Below are 16,699 nucleotides of genomic sequence, written 5' to 3'. Positions count from 1 at the left end.
TGATTTCAAAAACAGGCATCACTTCACATTTCTCAGGAAATAAATCACAAAACAAAAATATCCTACTACAAAGTCACAGATATGATCTGTTGGTCATGTTTTTGGCACCCTTTGTACCTCATGAATATCCATTGCCAACACTGTGGTAGTGGGGCAGCAGTGTCTCCCACTCTCTGCACAGTGTGTGTGTGTGTGTGTGTGTGTGTATGCCTCACTGTCCGCACAGTACGTTTGTGTGTGTGTGTGTGTGTGTGTGTGTGTGTGTGTGTGTGTGTGTATGTGTATGCCTCACTGTCTGCACAGTGTGTGTGTTTGTATGTACTCAGTGAGCACTTTATTAGGTAGACCTGTACACCAGCTAAATGCATAAAAGCATGTTGATGTGGTCAAGAGGTTCAGCTGTTTTTCAGACCAAATGTCAGAATGGGGGAGAAATTGAATACTTATGTACATGTGATTTCTTAGTTGTTGTTTTTTTTATAAATTTGCAAAAATTTCAAAAAATCTTCTTTCATGTTGTCATTACGGGGTGTTGTGTGTAGAATTTTGAGGGAAAAAATGAATTTATTCCATTTTGGAATAAGGCTGTAACATAACAAAATGTGGGAAAAGTGAAGCGCTGTGAATACTTTCTAGATGCACTGTAAGTCTCTTCCTGGCATTGCTCTGAGCTTTGGTGTTTCATTTGGTGTAAAACATTTCATATGGAATGGTTTAACAACTGAAGAAATATAAAAAATATGTGAATGATTAAATGCAAAGCAAAGGGTTTTGGCCACACTAGGTATTGACTTTTTTCTCCAAAAGAGACTATTTTTTATTTTCACAATATATTGTTATCTGTTTACTTATTTTCATCTACATGAACCAATATTACATTAAATAAATACTTGAATAGTACTTGGTTTATGATTTATCTTCATTATGTTAAGTGTATAATCATCACTGCACACTACTGTATTCATGACCTTCTACAGCACTACTTGTGTGTTACCCTTTCTCTATTTGCTGTATGTACAATGTTGTGCAAAAGTCTTATGCACTTGTAAAAAGAAGCATGTAAAGCGAAGATGCTTTCAGAATAATGAAATTAAAAGTTTCTAAATATTGAATGTATTATAAAGAGTAGTAAACAATTAAACTAAATCAATATTTATTTTGATGACCATTAACCTTTAAAACCCACATCAAATCTCTTAGGTAAACTGTCTTATCAGAAAATTGGCTGGTCGGTTGTTTTGAGCAACCTCAGAACATTTAATCTTTTGGATAATTAATGTTTGTCTCAAATTTGTATTTTCTACTGACAAACTAATGTAGAAAACAGTAAAATTAATAAGACTTTTTTTTTTTAATCTAGGCTTTTGCACTGTATTTCTTGCCAATAAAGCAAACTCAAGTTGAACTCAATATGGATTGGTCTTCAGCATTTTCCTTTGCTTTGATTCCTCACATCCTTATAGGTGCTCAATGACCCTATCCACGGCTGTATTGAATTGCACCCTTTGCTGGTGAGCATTATTGACACACCTCAGTTCCAGCGTCTGCGCCACCTCAAGCAGCTGGGAGCCACAGACTTTGTTTTCCCGGGAGCCTGCCACACCCGCTTTGAACACTCTATTGGGTACGTCATGTTCCCTTTAAAAGGTCTCAAGTGCCATTTGGGTCTTGCATGGCAAAGGTTTTTATTAACGTAACCAATTTTAACATTTTATAAATTGGAAATGTTCAATTAATAGCATTTTTAAGAAAGTCTTGAATGAAGTATAAAACATAACAATTATGCATTGAAAAATAAAAGCAGGGTATGATTTGGTAGCTCTTAATAGTGTCACAGTAAGTATATTTTTGAGTGTGGGTCAAGAGCGTATAGCACAGAGTAGCAGTGTCTGCTAGTTATCAAGTTATCAAATTATTTGATCCAATTTGCCTCTGGGTATCCACTTACCAAATAATGTACTGTAAACAATGTAAAAGAATGTGGTCTTTCTGGCAGGGTGTGCTACCTGGCAGGCAAACTGATGAAGGCCCTGAAACAGCGCCAGCCTGAGCTGAATATTACTGAGAACGACATACTGTGTGTCCAGATAGCAGGACTGTGCCATGACCTTGGTATGTTTCACAGCCCCTCCCTCAATACATCTTCCTCTTACCCTAAACAGTTGGTATTGTCAGGGACCAGAACAGTAACCCAGTAGCGAAAACACAGGAGTAAGCTTTCAAGTCTTAATTTTCTTTGCAGCAGAGTAAACAGGCAAAGGTCGATAGCCAGCAAAAGGTAGCAACAGAGAACAGGCAGTTTGTAAAGGAGAGTCCATGCAATGGGTTGGTACACCAGCAGACCGATAGATCAGGGATAATCCAATACGAAGTCAAAGTCACAGGCAAAGGGTTGATAACACACAGGCAGTCCAAACAAAAACAGAATCCGTAAACAAAAACCGAGAAGCCAAACAGGGCCAAAAAACTTCAGAAGGATAAATCTAGAGCTGGAGGTCCAAGACAAAACAGGTCGTAATGGCGATCAATCAGAAATAAGTATGTCAGGACACATAACAATCTGGCAACGAAAGACAGAAACAAAGGGAGTTCAATACATGGACATAACAAGCATGATAACGAGGAACAGGTGAGTGGAATGACAGGAGACAGAAAGGAAATACATATAAGGACTGGGAAGGCGGAGACACGAAATAAAACACAGATGAAATGAATGAATGAATGGAACAACCAGGAAACAGACTATGGTAAATATAGAGGGAACTTAGACAAAAACTGACAATTGAAAAACACAGAACCTGACTGGTATTGGCTTTAGCCATAAGTAAATATAATGCAAGTCAGTTGCCCTCACCAGTACAGGGAATGCACTGCAATTCTGTTATTGTTCCTCGAAGGGCAATTTGCAGAAAGGTTTAAAAGAACACAGAACACACAAGTTAAAAGAACACCTAAAATGACAGGTCTAAGGTAGTCAGCAATACATACACTCACCAAGCACTTTATTAGGAACATTGTTACTTTATTACACCTACATACTCATGCGATTATCTGATCAGCCAATTGTGCGGCAGTAGTGCAATGCATATAATCATGTAGATATGGATCAGGAGCTTCAGGTAATGTTCACATCAACCATCAGAATGATAAAAAATGTGATCTAAATGACTTTGACCGTGGAATTGTTGGTGGCAGACAGGGTGGTTTGAGTATCTCAAAAACTGCTGATCTCCTTGGATTTTCACACACACTAGTCTCTAGAGTTTGCAAAGGATGGTGCAAATAAATAATAATCCAGTGAGCAGCAGTTCTGCAGACATAAATGCCTTGTTAATGAGAGGAGAATGGCCAGACTGGTCAAAGCTGACAGGAAGGTGACAGTAATGCAAATAACCACACAACACACAACAGTGGTGTGCAGAAGAGCATCTCTGAACACACAGCACTAAGTGAATAGGCCACAGCAGTAGAAGTCTAAAAAATAAGTCTAATAAATACCGTATAAAGTGCTCGGTGAGTGTAGAGCTATAGCCATAGAGTTAATAAACTGAATATGCACCAGTTCTCAAAGTTAATATTAAGTTTATATAATATGTAGGGTGCATTATCAGGTTTAAATAAATAAAAAGTATGATTATTTGTGCTTGTTTGGCAGATTAATGGTTCTCTTCTCTCTTGAGCTTGGGTACCCTGAATCCACGCCAAGTTGGAAGGACCTCAAGCTTACTGTTCACCACATTCTCAATTTTCATCTCCTGCAGCCCAACCATAGTTTTCATTCCATTCCAAGCCAATCTCAAATTTGAACCAAGCCTACCCTCAATTTTTTCCTTATACATTCATGGTTTCTCTTTCGGCAGCCTCATAATTGGAATGCTCTTTGGCCAATAAACCCTCCAGTGACTTATTAACCTAAGGCTTATTGTTGGGATAAATCTTTACTAGTTTTGAAGAAATCACAGCATCCTCACAAAAAGCAACTGTAAACCACATACAATATGTGAGTTCATCAATATTGTCAGAAGAATCCTGACGCATTCAGAATCCTGTCCAGTCGAAACAGCCCTGTTGGTGCTGGGTGCGGTCATCTGTCCAGACATCCTCAAATCTGTGTCCGTGTCTGAGCCATAACATGCATCTTCTGTCAGGTTGAAACGGAACACTAATTAGCCTACACTGTCTGTTGATTTGCATCTCTTTCCTTATTGAAGTTGGAGGATAATGTAGTCACGTTATTGCTTGATTTTGTTGCTATTTTTAAAAGTCTGCTATAAGGAGGGTCATCTTCCCTATTGTAATATATTTTATTATTCTTTGGGTTTTATTTTTCCCCAATTGTTATCGTATATATTTTTATTGTGTGTGAGTGACAGTTCTTATCCCCTCTTTCATCCCTCTTGCTGTGGTCAGGACATGGCCCTTTTTCCCACACGTTCGATGGAATGTTCATCCCAAAACTACACCCGAATTTGGGATGGAAGGTATTTTTCAACTTCTACTCTTTTGTGTCCTGTTCTTTTGTTGCCTGTATTTTTGCTTTTACATTACTCTACAAACCACACAATGCGTATCGGTTTATGGTGGTACTTATGCTTATGCTTATCCTTAATGCTGTCTGTCCGTCTGTCTGTCTGTCTGTGCGTGCTCTAGCATGAGACTGCATCTGTGCAAATGTTAGATCACCTGATCAAGGTAAACGGTCTGGAGCCAGTGATGACACGTCATCAGCTGAACCTGCCTGAGGATTTGGTGTTTATTAAGGAACAGATTGCCGGACCCCTGAGGAACCATGTTCCTCCCGGCCAGGTGCGTCACTACAACCCGGAGCGGCCTGTAGCGTAGTGGTTAAGGTAAATGACTGGGATAGGCAAGGTAGCCACCATAAGATCCGTACAGCCGTTGGGCCCTTGAGCAAAGCCCTTAACCCTCCATTGCTCCAGGGGAGGATTGTCTCCTGCTTAGTCTAATCAACTGTACGTCGCTCTGGATAAGAGCGCCTGCCAAATGTAATGTAATGTAACCCAAACACATAGGCCTGCTCTCTATTCTGACATATCTCTTCTCTATGGGCTTTTTCTGTGCTAGGTTCCAAATATTGTTTTTTCTCATCTCTACAGTGGCCATATCAAGGAAGACAGGAAGAAAAATCTTTCTTGTATGAGATTGTGGCCAACAACAACAATGGAATTGATGTGGACAAGTTCGATTATCTTGCTAGGTGAGTGATTTTGGTAGAAGTGCACTTTATGGAAATTCTGGGGCTGATATCAATATCTTCTCAGACGCTGATTTCCTACAACAAAGTTCCCACCTTCTGCACTACAAGAAAGATATAGTGGTGCTTGAAAAGGTTCAAAGAACGGCTACCCAATTGACTTAAAGAAAGATTGACATCAGAAAGATTCAAGATGCCTAATCTCTTTAAGATTGGTAAAAGGAGACTTAGGGGTGTAATAAGGACCCATTACTCAGACTTCATGGGGACTAATAAGAAAAGCTAGATCATGAGACTTAGGGGTGATTTGATTGAGGCTTTTACATTTCTTAAAGGGATTAACTAAGTGAAGTACAGGCAATTATTCAGGAGTTTGGTTAGCAGAATGAGGGGGCATAATTGGAAATTAGAAAAGGATAATATATATTTCACGCAGAGAGTGCGTGGAATAGCTTGCCAGGACATAGTGTAGTGGAGCCAGGTTTTGAAGGGCAGGATTTATAAATAGATACTATTTAACTTTATGCCAGGTTTTGGCTTCTCCGCTTCTTCTGATTACTTGTGTGTTCAATCACTTCCTCAGTGAAATCGGTCAGTATCTAGTCCTGATTCTAGGATTGCCACTGGAGTGACCATGAGGACCAGAGGTAATGAGCCAGCACGCGTGGCAGCCATGCATGCCTAAATGGTAACACCGCCACCACCATGTTTCACAGATGAAGGGGTTTGCTTTGGATCGTGGGCAGATGGTGGCCACTTTTGGCCTACTCCCTTTTTGCCATCACACTGTTACAAGTCAATCTTGATCTTATCTTTCCAAAATACCTTTTTCCAGAACTCTGCAGTCTCCTTTAGGTTCTTATTAGGAAGCTGTAATCTGGCCATCCTGTTTTTCCTGCTTACTAATGGTTTGCATCTTGCAGTGTGGCCTCTGTATTTCTGTTTGTGATATCTTCTGCAGACAGTAGTCACATCCACACCTGCCTAATGAAGAGTGTTTCTGATCTGCTGGACAGGTGTTTGTGGTTTTTCTTTATTTGGTCATCAACTGTAGACCTCTTTCTTCTTTGGCAGCTCCTTTTACTGAGCTCACCAGTAATTATGTTCCAAGTAGTTTATTTTGGTTAGCCTAATATATCTCTGATGGACTTTTCCTATTTCTCAGCCTCATCATTGCTTCTTTGACTGTCAACTGTCACTGACAACTCTGGTCCTTATGTTGACCAATTCCAATGACAGAATCCAAAGGCAATCCAAAGCCTATAATCAAGACTACTAAAATCTTTCTTATACCTGCACTAAGGAAGCGATTGGATACACCTATCACATCAGAACAGATGAGAAGCCAACTGTCCAATTACTTTTGGTTTCCTAAAATGGGGGGACTATGTATAAAAAAGGATGCAATTCCTATATGGATCACCTGATGATGTACATACAGTACCTTCAAATTGAAGGTGACAGTCTGTATTTTAATCTCATTTTATTAATTGTTTCATTTTAAATCCAATGTGCTGCAGAGGCAAAAGAAAATCAATTGTGCCACTGTCCAAATACTTACAGACCTCACTCTACATAGTTTATACTTGGTGGGTCTCTGAGAAATAACACAAAAAGTACTTGCTGTGTTTTACCAAAAATATATCTTAAAAATGAGTATTAAGCTATTATCAGTTCATAACTATTCAATGATGATGTTATTGTTCATCCCCAATTTAGATTATTTTTCATTCATATGGAACTAGTACTTTTTTGGTTATTTCTCTGACAGTAATATTCAATTATAAACTATCGTTCTATCCATCCCAGAATAATCAGTTGATGACCACTTTAGAACCGCCTGTTTACAGTCCTCACTTAAAATATATATATATATATATATATATATATATATATATACAGTTGTGTCCAAATAAATAGCAGTTCATTAAACAAGTGAATAAAGTGCAGATATTTTTAAATAGCTTTTTTCGTCCAATATTTCAAATGTAGGGGAAACATTACACATTCAATTCCAAATCAAAGCATTAACAAATTTTGGCAAGTCTGCATTATTCTTTTACAGGAAGCAAAGAAAAGGAATATTAATCTGTCAACATTTTTCTCTTCAAACTCAACCACTTACTGTATAAACTGAAGAAATCTTTCAAGATTTAACTTCACTTTAAATGACTGAACCAATATTTAGGTGCATAACCATTGTTTTTGATAACTGCTGTGCATCTGCGTTACATCGAGTCAACCAACTTCTGGCACCTAGAAACAGGTATTTCAGCCCAGGATGAACAAACTACATTCCACAGTTCCTGTGAATTTTTGGGTTTTGCTTCAGAAACTGCATTTTTAATGTCACCCCACAAGTTTTCAATGGGGTTGAGGTTGGGGGATTGAGCTGGCCACTCCATTATCTCAATCCTTTTTGTCTGGAACCAAGATGTTGCTCACTTACTCATGTGTTTGGGGTTGTTGTCTTGTTGAAACACCCATTTCTGAAGTACTGTCGATGACCAGTAGACCAGAAAATAACAATTTTACTCTCATCAGTCAACAGAATGTTACGCCATTTCCCTTTGGGCCAATCAATGTGTTCCGTGGCAAATTTTTACCGATTCTGCACATGCGGTTTTTTCAACAATGGTGCTTTACGGGCGGCTTCTTGCTGATTCCAGCCTAGGGACCCAAGCAGACCAACCTAGCTATGGCTGTGCTCGACATGAATGAACTACCACGCGGAGGCGAGGGATTTACCATCATAGGTCTACGGGTGCTATACGCCGTGATACATTAAGCGTAAATATTCATCCTCCCTAGACCAGTTCGAGGGGGTAAACCATAACATTGAGTGTCAGTAAGGGAAACCACACAGATTTACAATTTATTTTACCAGGCAGGTTACATACGTAATTACACACTAGTTCCAAATACAATATAAAAACATTAGAAGGAAACCAAATTACGGAGTCTTAAAAGTCATACCTGGTAATAAAAGCTACATACGGGAGTCTGGCTACAGACACCCTGTACATAGAAATTACGTGCACAGTGTGCACGGGAGAGACTGATTGCATCCTCCCAGATTGCTTAGTTTACTGTCCTTGAATCCAAAATCTGGCCTTTGATGTCACCCATCTGGAATTTGGAGCCACCCCTCCCCAGGAAACGCCGGGGGGTTGAGGCACATGGCTTTCACTGGGGCAGAGCTCCACACAGTTTCTCCCTGGTTCCTGGTTGGTTATGATGTCCAGGGTTTGCTGTTGCAGAAATAAAACCATTGCACCAGTCGCACTGAAACAATCAGAATAATACCAAACATGAATATTATCTAAACTGACTTTGTCATGAAACATCCAATGCTTTATGCATACTTCCAGGGAAACTGAGGAATGAGGGAGATGTGAGAGGGAGGGAGTAAGGAAGGGGGTCGAAGGGAATAATGGGCCCAACAGACCGTGCCCTCTGAAACCTTCCCGTGCGGTAAAGGATGTTTCCCCTGTCGTAACAAGTTTTACGGCTGGAGGCCTGAGTCTTCCCCCACAGGCTCCTGCCCGTATGGGTGCGGAGTTGGTGGGGGTTAATGGTGCATGCTCCTGGGTTAAATTACTTTACAGCCACATATTACCACAATACCAGAGGAACCCAGCAAGCTGACCAGCGCCCTGAGTGACAATGCCAGATGTTAATCATTTCCACCTTACAATGACAATGTGCGAAACATTTGCTTCCCTTCTTCCTTAATAAAGGACAATTAATGACATCTGTTTTTATTAAAATCCACACTGCTATTATTTAGAACACGCCCCTTTCAATGAATGTGTCAATTACTCAGAACAAGCAGCGTGCATGTCATGACAGTTGGGTCTGTTTGCCAGTTAATGATTAATTTTATTAAATTCTTTTAACCAATATCCAATTTCCATAATCTTTACAAACTTCTCTTTTTGTCATTAGAGACTCCTACTACCTGGGCATGCAAAATAGCTTTGACCACCGACGCTTCCTGAAGTTTTCACGTGTGTGTGAGGTGGACGGATTGAAGCACATCTGCCCTAGAGACAAGGTACTGGTGCCACTGTGCCGAGACCAGGACCCCACACACCACATCGTGAAATGGGATCTATTATATCTGGAATAAATGTGTAAGCCTCACACGAACCCAACGACAGAATTTAGCGAGGGTGAAGGTATCTGTGTGCTTGTCCTTCTGATCTGAATGAGGTTAGTAGGGTTAAATGTTAATGGTTAATGACTAGATCAGCCAATAAATAAACCAAGTTACAAAGAGAGTAGTACCACTTTCTACTGGTCCGGGCATCTCCACAATAGGGCCAATAAATATACCTTCGTATTTATTATCTAACTCCATTTTAATAATCATTTAGATTAGTTATCTAGCTTTGGTAGATTTCTTATTTATAATTTAGACTTGATCGCTAAAGGAATCCTGTACCGTAACGGACTCCCTGAACAGTCCTCTGTTGGTCCCGCCACATGTCACATCGGCCGTTATGTGCATGTCTCACAAGCTGGCTAGATATCTACAGTCATTACAGAGGTCGCAGGAATAACTGCTTTTGGGTGTGGCAGATGGCGGCTCAGGGACCCAAGAAGACCAACATTAGCTATGACTGTTCTTGACATGAATGAACTGACTAGCGGAGGCGATTGATTTACTGCCTACGGGTGCAATATGCCATGATACATTAAGAGTAAATTTGCAACCTCCCTAGACCAACTCTAGGGAGTAACCAACAATGTATTTTACCAGGCAGGTTACTTACTTAATCACATTCAATTCCAAATTAAATATAAATAAAAGTTTTACAAGAGAAACCAAAATTGCAGAGTCTTAAAAGTCATACCTGACAAAGGCTATACACACTATGTGGGTCTGGCTATAGACACCACAACAAAATCTACATGCATTATGTGCATGGGAGTCTGACTACATTCTCCAGTATATAAAAACTACACTAAATAAAAGCACAAACCAGGCCCTTGATTTTTGATAGGATTTGATCAGGGGGGTCGAGGCAAATGGCTTTCACTGGGACAGATACTTGCCATTCCCATTACAAGCTGAAGACCTAGTTTAAGTATCTTTGTATTTTAGAATCAAACAAGTCTCATGCATTGCACATGGATTATACTTGCACCAAACTTCCCTTTTGCTGATATTATTTATTATTTTGATATTATTAGGACTTTTGATTTGCCATTATGATGCGTATGTTAATCGTATGGTTTTGTGAGCACCTTGCCAATTTCTGTTGGTTCCAGGAAATGGAAAAAAAAATGTGAGTACCTTCACACTTCCAAAAAGACCCCAGCTCATACTGGGGAACCATGTCCAATATTGCTTTGCCATAATGATATGAATGTAAGCAGTGATGGCTTCTCTTCTCTACAGGATAACAGAGGCTTTTGTGAAGGCTGACAAACACATTCAGATCATAGGCTCTGATGGCAAGACTTTCTCCCTCTCCACTGCCATTAACGATATGGAGGCTTATACCAAACTCACCGGTTAGGCACTTTACTTATCTGTTATATAGGGATGGAAGGCTCTCATATTGCCAAGATTTAACGGAAGAGCAGCAAATTAAGTGCCTGTTAAAACACAATGGTATCACATTTACTAAAGAGCAGGTGCTATCTGCATCACCTATATGCAGCCCAAGTTTTTGAAAATTGTGTAGCTTTTGAGAACGTTTAGGCTTAAGAATGAACCTACACCTGATAATAATAATAAAATATGTAGGGGTCCTCGCACGGGGCTCCAAATTATGTAGGGTCCTCGCACGGGCCGCCAAATAACGTAGGGATTTTACTCTCTACGAAACCGGGGCGCCAGTTAATGTTATCTAGCAGTATAACTGCAAAAAGTAATCAGTCTCATAAAATTACTGTTATCAGAAATATCCAACCACAAATTTAGTATTTCAATTAATAATTAAAATAACCAATATTAATGATTGAACACACCGATAACCTGAAGGTTGGAAGTTCTTCGAAAGACTGCTTTAACTCGGCTCTCATGTCTTTGTGATTCCAAAACGGACACCGGGGTTTAATAAAATATATTTATTAAACAACGTACAAACACAGAACAGATAAACTAACGGGAATTAGTAGGGGAAGTTAGGGTGTGTGTGTGCGTGTGTGTGGGTGCGAGCAAGCGTGCGTGTCGCTTGAACAAAGGAAAGGTAAAAGTGGGAGTAGCTAGCTTGGGTAAGCTAGAGTTCTGGGTGTGTTGTCTTACTGAGTCCATACGCATTGCTGGATCCAAAAGACGTGCTGTCCTTGTAGAAGCGGCGATGGTAATGTGAATGTACTGGAGAGGTGCGCAGGCTGGGGCGTCTTAGCCGTGCGTTGTCGTCTGGTCCACTCGGTTGCTGGAAGGATGTTCGCTTCAGTTGTTCTTTGGTGAGCTTTGCAGGGGTAAACTGATGTAGCGTTCCGCGTACACCAGTTTAAACTCGCTATAGGCCACGAAGTTACCGCAAGGTTAACTGGGTGGGTCCGTAGGCCTGGTAGTGCGCAGTGCAGCATTCAGCCTCTGTCCGAGTCTCGGAGCAGATGAGCTGAAGCGAATGGCCAAAAAGGGTGCGTCGAAGAGAAGAAGCAGAAGAAACAGAAGAGAGGTCCCAAGAACGTGTCTTGCTCTTATACGGGACCGTTTATTGCTCCCGCCATTACGGGATTAGACGTCATTCGTCGTGGACGTCGCGGAATTTTCCTGTGGGAATGTAGTCCCTACACTTTATACCTCTGTCTACTTTGTGTCACTGTTCTGTAGTAGGTCTTTCATCACTCTGACTCGGGTGGTCCATTTTTCTTCAGGAAGTGCGCGCCGCGATAGCAGCCAGCATTGCTCAAGCCTTGCCTGACAGCAGAAGAAGTGTAACACTTCAGGCTGAAGATTTCGAAGTCACTGTGAGTCAAATGTCTAGAATAATGCCTCTTTGCAACTGTTCTCTGATTGAAACCATATGTATACCATGCAGGTCAGTTATAATTATTATAAGAATTCCATTTCCAAATACTTTGTCATATCAGTGACATTAACTTATTGTGTGACATTGGAATAAACAACTATTCCTGATGCCATACACACGTAATGACCACTGTATACAACCTACAAATGTTCATGAAACAAAACCGCCATCCCCTGCCTTATAAAAGTAACAACATCATGGCACTATTGTTTTTAACAATGCGAATATCTGGAAACCATTTACTTTTACATTTCTGCTTGGCCTGCGTTTAACCATGTTTAGAAATGTTCAAGATATATTTACCAAGCATTGTGAAGCACACATTTCATCTCTGTTGGATTAGAGTTGGCTTTGAGCATACTTGGTCATATGGCAAGGTGAGAAACAATGTTTACATTGAGAATTGATTTCATGGCATACTCTTTTCAAGGTTCAGATAATCACAGCCACACCACATTGCAAAACTGGGCTGTAAGCCAAACCCAGCACTGTTTTTATATTTTTTATTTTTTTTATTTTTTTGTCATTTGGCAGACGCTTTTAATCCAAAGCGATTTACAAGTGCATAGGTTCTTCCACAAGTTAATGCATCACATCCATAACTCGTAAAATACACATGAAGTTTAGAAGTTGTTCTAAACATATAGTCATCATTGAAGTGCAATTTTTTTATTTTTTTATTTTTGGGCGGGGGGGGGGGGGGGTTTAGACTAGAGGGATAGGGATATGAGAAAGGAGGGAGGACTAAGGTACAGTTTGAAAAGGTATGTTTTTAGTCTGCATCGAAATAGGGGGAGGGATTCTGCGGTCCTGACAGTGGTAGGCAAGTCATTCCACCACTGAGGAACCAGAATGGAAAACAGGCGTGAACGTGCAGCTCGAACGCCAGGTGCTCGTAGAGAGGGAACCATAAGGCGACCAGAGCTGGCAGCGGCAATAGGAAGCCAGTGGAGGCCAATGCGGAGCGGGGTGACATGAGCCGACCTGGGCTGACTGGTGATCAGGCGGGCTGCAGCATTTTGAACCAGCTGGAGGGGCTTGATGACACAAGCTGGGAGACCGGCTAGGAGGGAGTTGCAGTAATCCAGGCGGGAAATGACGATCGCCTGGACTAGGAGCTGGGTGGTTTTCTCCGTCAGGAGATGACGGATACGGCTTATATTGTAGAGGAAGAATCTGCAGGTTCTGGCAGTGGAGGATACTTGTGGAGCCAGGGTGAGGCAGTTACCAAGAGTCATTCCAAGATTCTTTGCCATACAGGAGGAGGTAAATAAAAAGTCCTCAAGAGTCAGTGAGAGGTCGATTGTCGGAGAGGACTTAGCAGGGATGTAGAGAAGCTCAGTTTTGGCAAGGTTAAGATTCAGGTGGTGGGAAGTCATCCACGCAGAGATATCAGCCAAGCAGGCAGAGATCTGTGCGGTGACCTGGGTATCGGGGGGGGGAGAAAATAAAGAGTTGGGTTTCATCGGTGTAAGAGTGATAAGAAAAGCCATAGGAAGACAAAGAGTGTATAGGGAGAAGAAGAGAGGACCATGAACTGAGCCCTGTGGGACTCCAGTTTGTAGGGGGTGAGGGTCAGAGACTGAGCCCCTCCAAGTTGCCTGGTAGGAGCGACCAGAGAGGTAGGAGGAAAACCAAGCAAGTACAGATCCTGTGACAACCATCCCAGATATCGATGAGAGCAGAATCTCATGGTTGACTGTATCGAAGGCGGCCGACAGGTCGAGGAAGATGAGAACAGAGGAGAGGGATTTGGCTTTAGCAGAGTGGAGTGCCTCAGTGACCGCGAGCAGGGTGGTCTCAGTGGAGTGGCCACTCTTGAAGCCAGGCTGGTTGGGGTCATGGAGACTGTTGTGAAGAAGATAAGTGGACAGTTGGGAGCAGACCGCCCTTTCCCGAGTTTTAGCAAGAAAGGGAAGAAGAGAGACAGGCTGGTAGTTGTTCAGAGCAGAGGGGTCGAGTAGGTTTTGTGTGTCTCTGACTCTGGCCAGAGTGGATGGTAGTGAGGAGAGGATTGTAGATGAGAGGATGGAGGTAGACAGGTCATAGTGGATGGTGGGAGAGATGGATGGGTGTTAGAGGAGAGTGGAAGAGAAAAATAGATGAAGGAGTGGTCAGATATGTGGAATGGTGTTACAGAGAGGTTGGTTGTTGTGCAGCTCCTTGTGAAGATGAGGTCAAGAAGGTTGCCTGCTTTGTGGGTCGGAGGGGAAAGAGCGAGGGTAAGGTCAAAAGAAGAAAGGAGGGAGAGAAAGGTAGACTGGATGGACTCTGAGTTGAGGTTGAAGTCACCCAGGAGGATCAGGGGGGTGTCATTTACTGGTGAGGAGCTAAGGAGGATGTCCATCTCATCCAAGAAGCTCCCCAGAGGACCCGGGGGGCGATAAACAACAATAATAAACAGTTTTCACGGCAAAGTAACAGAAACCGCATGAAATTCAAAAGAGGAGAAGGCGAAGGAAGAGGAGAAGACACTAGATCTCCATGAGGATGAGATTAGGAGACCTGTGCCACCTCCTCTGCCAGAGGTTCTGGGTGTGTGGGAAAAAGAGAGGGCAGAGGAAAGGGCAGCCGGGGTGGCTGTGTTCTCTGGTGAGAGCCATGTTTCAGTTAAAGCAAGATAGTCAAGGTTGAGGTGGGAGGCATAGGCAGATATGAAGTCTGCTTTCTGGCAGTTCCAGAGGCCACCAGCCACATAGAGATCAATACCAGCGGATCTGGGAGGGAAGATGAGGTTTGAGATATTCTGGCCATGTTGGCGGGAGGCGAACCTCCTACCTGACTGGGACCTGGGGAGAGGAGAGAGGACAAGAATGGGAAGGAAACACATGGAGGGAACTAGGGAGGACAAGAGGAATACTACGTAGTGAAATGAGGGCAGGCAGCGAAAACAAAAACACTCATCAGGCTCTCAGACAGCCTCGATAGACACCCTCGACTTTGTACACCTGCGACTTCGTAAGCCGAGGCAAGTAGCCGAGGCTGCCGCACACAGCTGCCGCTGTTGCGCTACACAACTGCCGCTGTTGTGCTACACAACTGCTTAAATAACACTGACGCTGAATCCAGAAAATGCTACCAAGCCACTGCAGAACACTAATGCACACTGAAGTGAGTTCAGGTGTGCCAGTAATTATACCCTAAGCAGGGTGCAAACTATTGGCTCCTCCTACAACAAAAGCTGTGGCCTGCCAGCCAGTAAAAACAATAGCCTAACTCAATAGCCTAGCTCACCTGAGAGAAACAAACACCTAACCCAGTTTCGCTGTAATCTAAATAAACACCCCTTGTATTAGCTAACAAACAAACAAATACACAGCAGAACACTATAATGACAACTAAACTGAATTAGAAACAACAAACAAACAAATGACTTAACTAATCCAGGAGAAAATGCTACCAAGCCACTGCAGAACACTAATGCACACGCCTTGGCATAATTGTCTCCGTTTCATGCTAATAACACAATTTTTAGTAACTTTGGCATGCTTTCTGCGTGTGCTCTTTTGTTCCCTGTTTACTCCTGCAGATTATTAACATGGATTATGGGATGAAAAACCATAACCTGATCAATAACGTGTATTTTTACACCAAGAATGACCCCACAAATGCCAGAATCATCAACGAAGACGAGGTAGGAGTTTATTTGGGCTTCTGTATAATTCTGGAAAATTTTTGGATAGACAGGAAGTACAGGATGAATCCTATTTTCCTTGAATCATGTCCGTCCATCATTTGTGCATTTCCTGATGCCTGGCAGTGGACCGTCTTGCCCACAGGTGTCCCAGCTCCTTCCGAAGACGTTTGCTGAACAACTGGTCCGGGTCTACTGCAAGAAGACTGATGACATAAACTTTCAGGCAGCCAAGATCTACTTTGAGGAGTGGCGTAAACGTCCCCGCTTGAGCAAAGGTTAAACATCCATCCTCTAGCACAGCCCTTTTCCCCACCAATATGGTGCCTTATCCACAGATTATCATTTGAAAACAACATAATAAACATAATTCCATCCATCCATCCATTATCTTAACCCGCATATCCTGAACAGGGTCGCAGGGGGGCTGGAACCTATCCAAGCATACATTGGGCGAAAGGCAGGAATACACCCTGGACAGGTCGCCAGTCCATCACAGGGCACACACACCATTCACTCACACACTCATACCCACGGGCAATTTAGACTCTCCAATCAGCCTAACCTGCATGTCTTTGGACTGTGGGAGGAAACTGGAGTACCCGGAGGAAACCCACGCATACACGGGGAGAACTCCGCACAGAGAGGCCGACGGGGATTCAAACCCAGGACCTCCTTGCTGTGAGGTGGCAGTGCTACCCACTGCACCATCCGTGCCACCTAATAAATATAATTATCTTATGTATTACTTTTGGGGGAATGAAGTGTTTTTAGTTTTTTAACTAGTGCTAGTTTCAGATTGGTCGGCTGTACATCACGACCAATGACAGAGTAGCTTCTTAATTCCCTTGAAGA

General features: G+C 42.2%; 1 pseudogene; it reads left to right on the top strand.

Annotated features, from left to right (window-relative positions):
• Positions 1-1,460: 1,460 nt before the first annotated feature.
• Positions 1,461-16,127, top strand: LOC133116915 (deoxynucleoside triphosphate triphosphohydrolase SAMHD1-like; annotated as a pseudogene).
• Positions 16,128-16,699: the final 572 nt, after the last annotated feature.

Source organism: Conger conger, chromosome 17 (assembly GCF_963514075.1).
Source record: "Conger conger chromosome 17, fConCon1.1, whole genome shotgun sequence".
NCBI lineage: Eukaryota > Metazoa > Chordata > Actinopteri > Anguilliformes > Congridae > Conger > Conger conger.
Note: the sequence above shows the minus strand (reverse complement) of the source record. Positions and strands in the feature narration are given on the sequence as shown.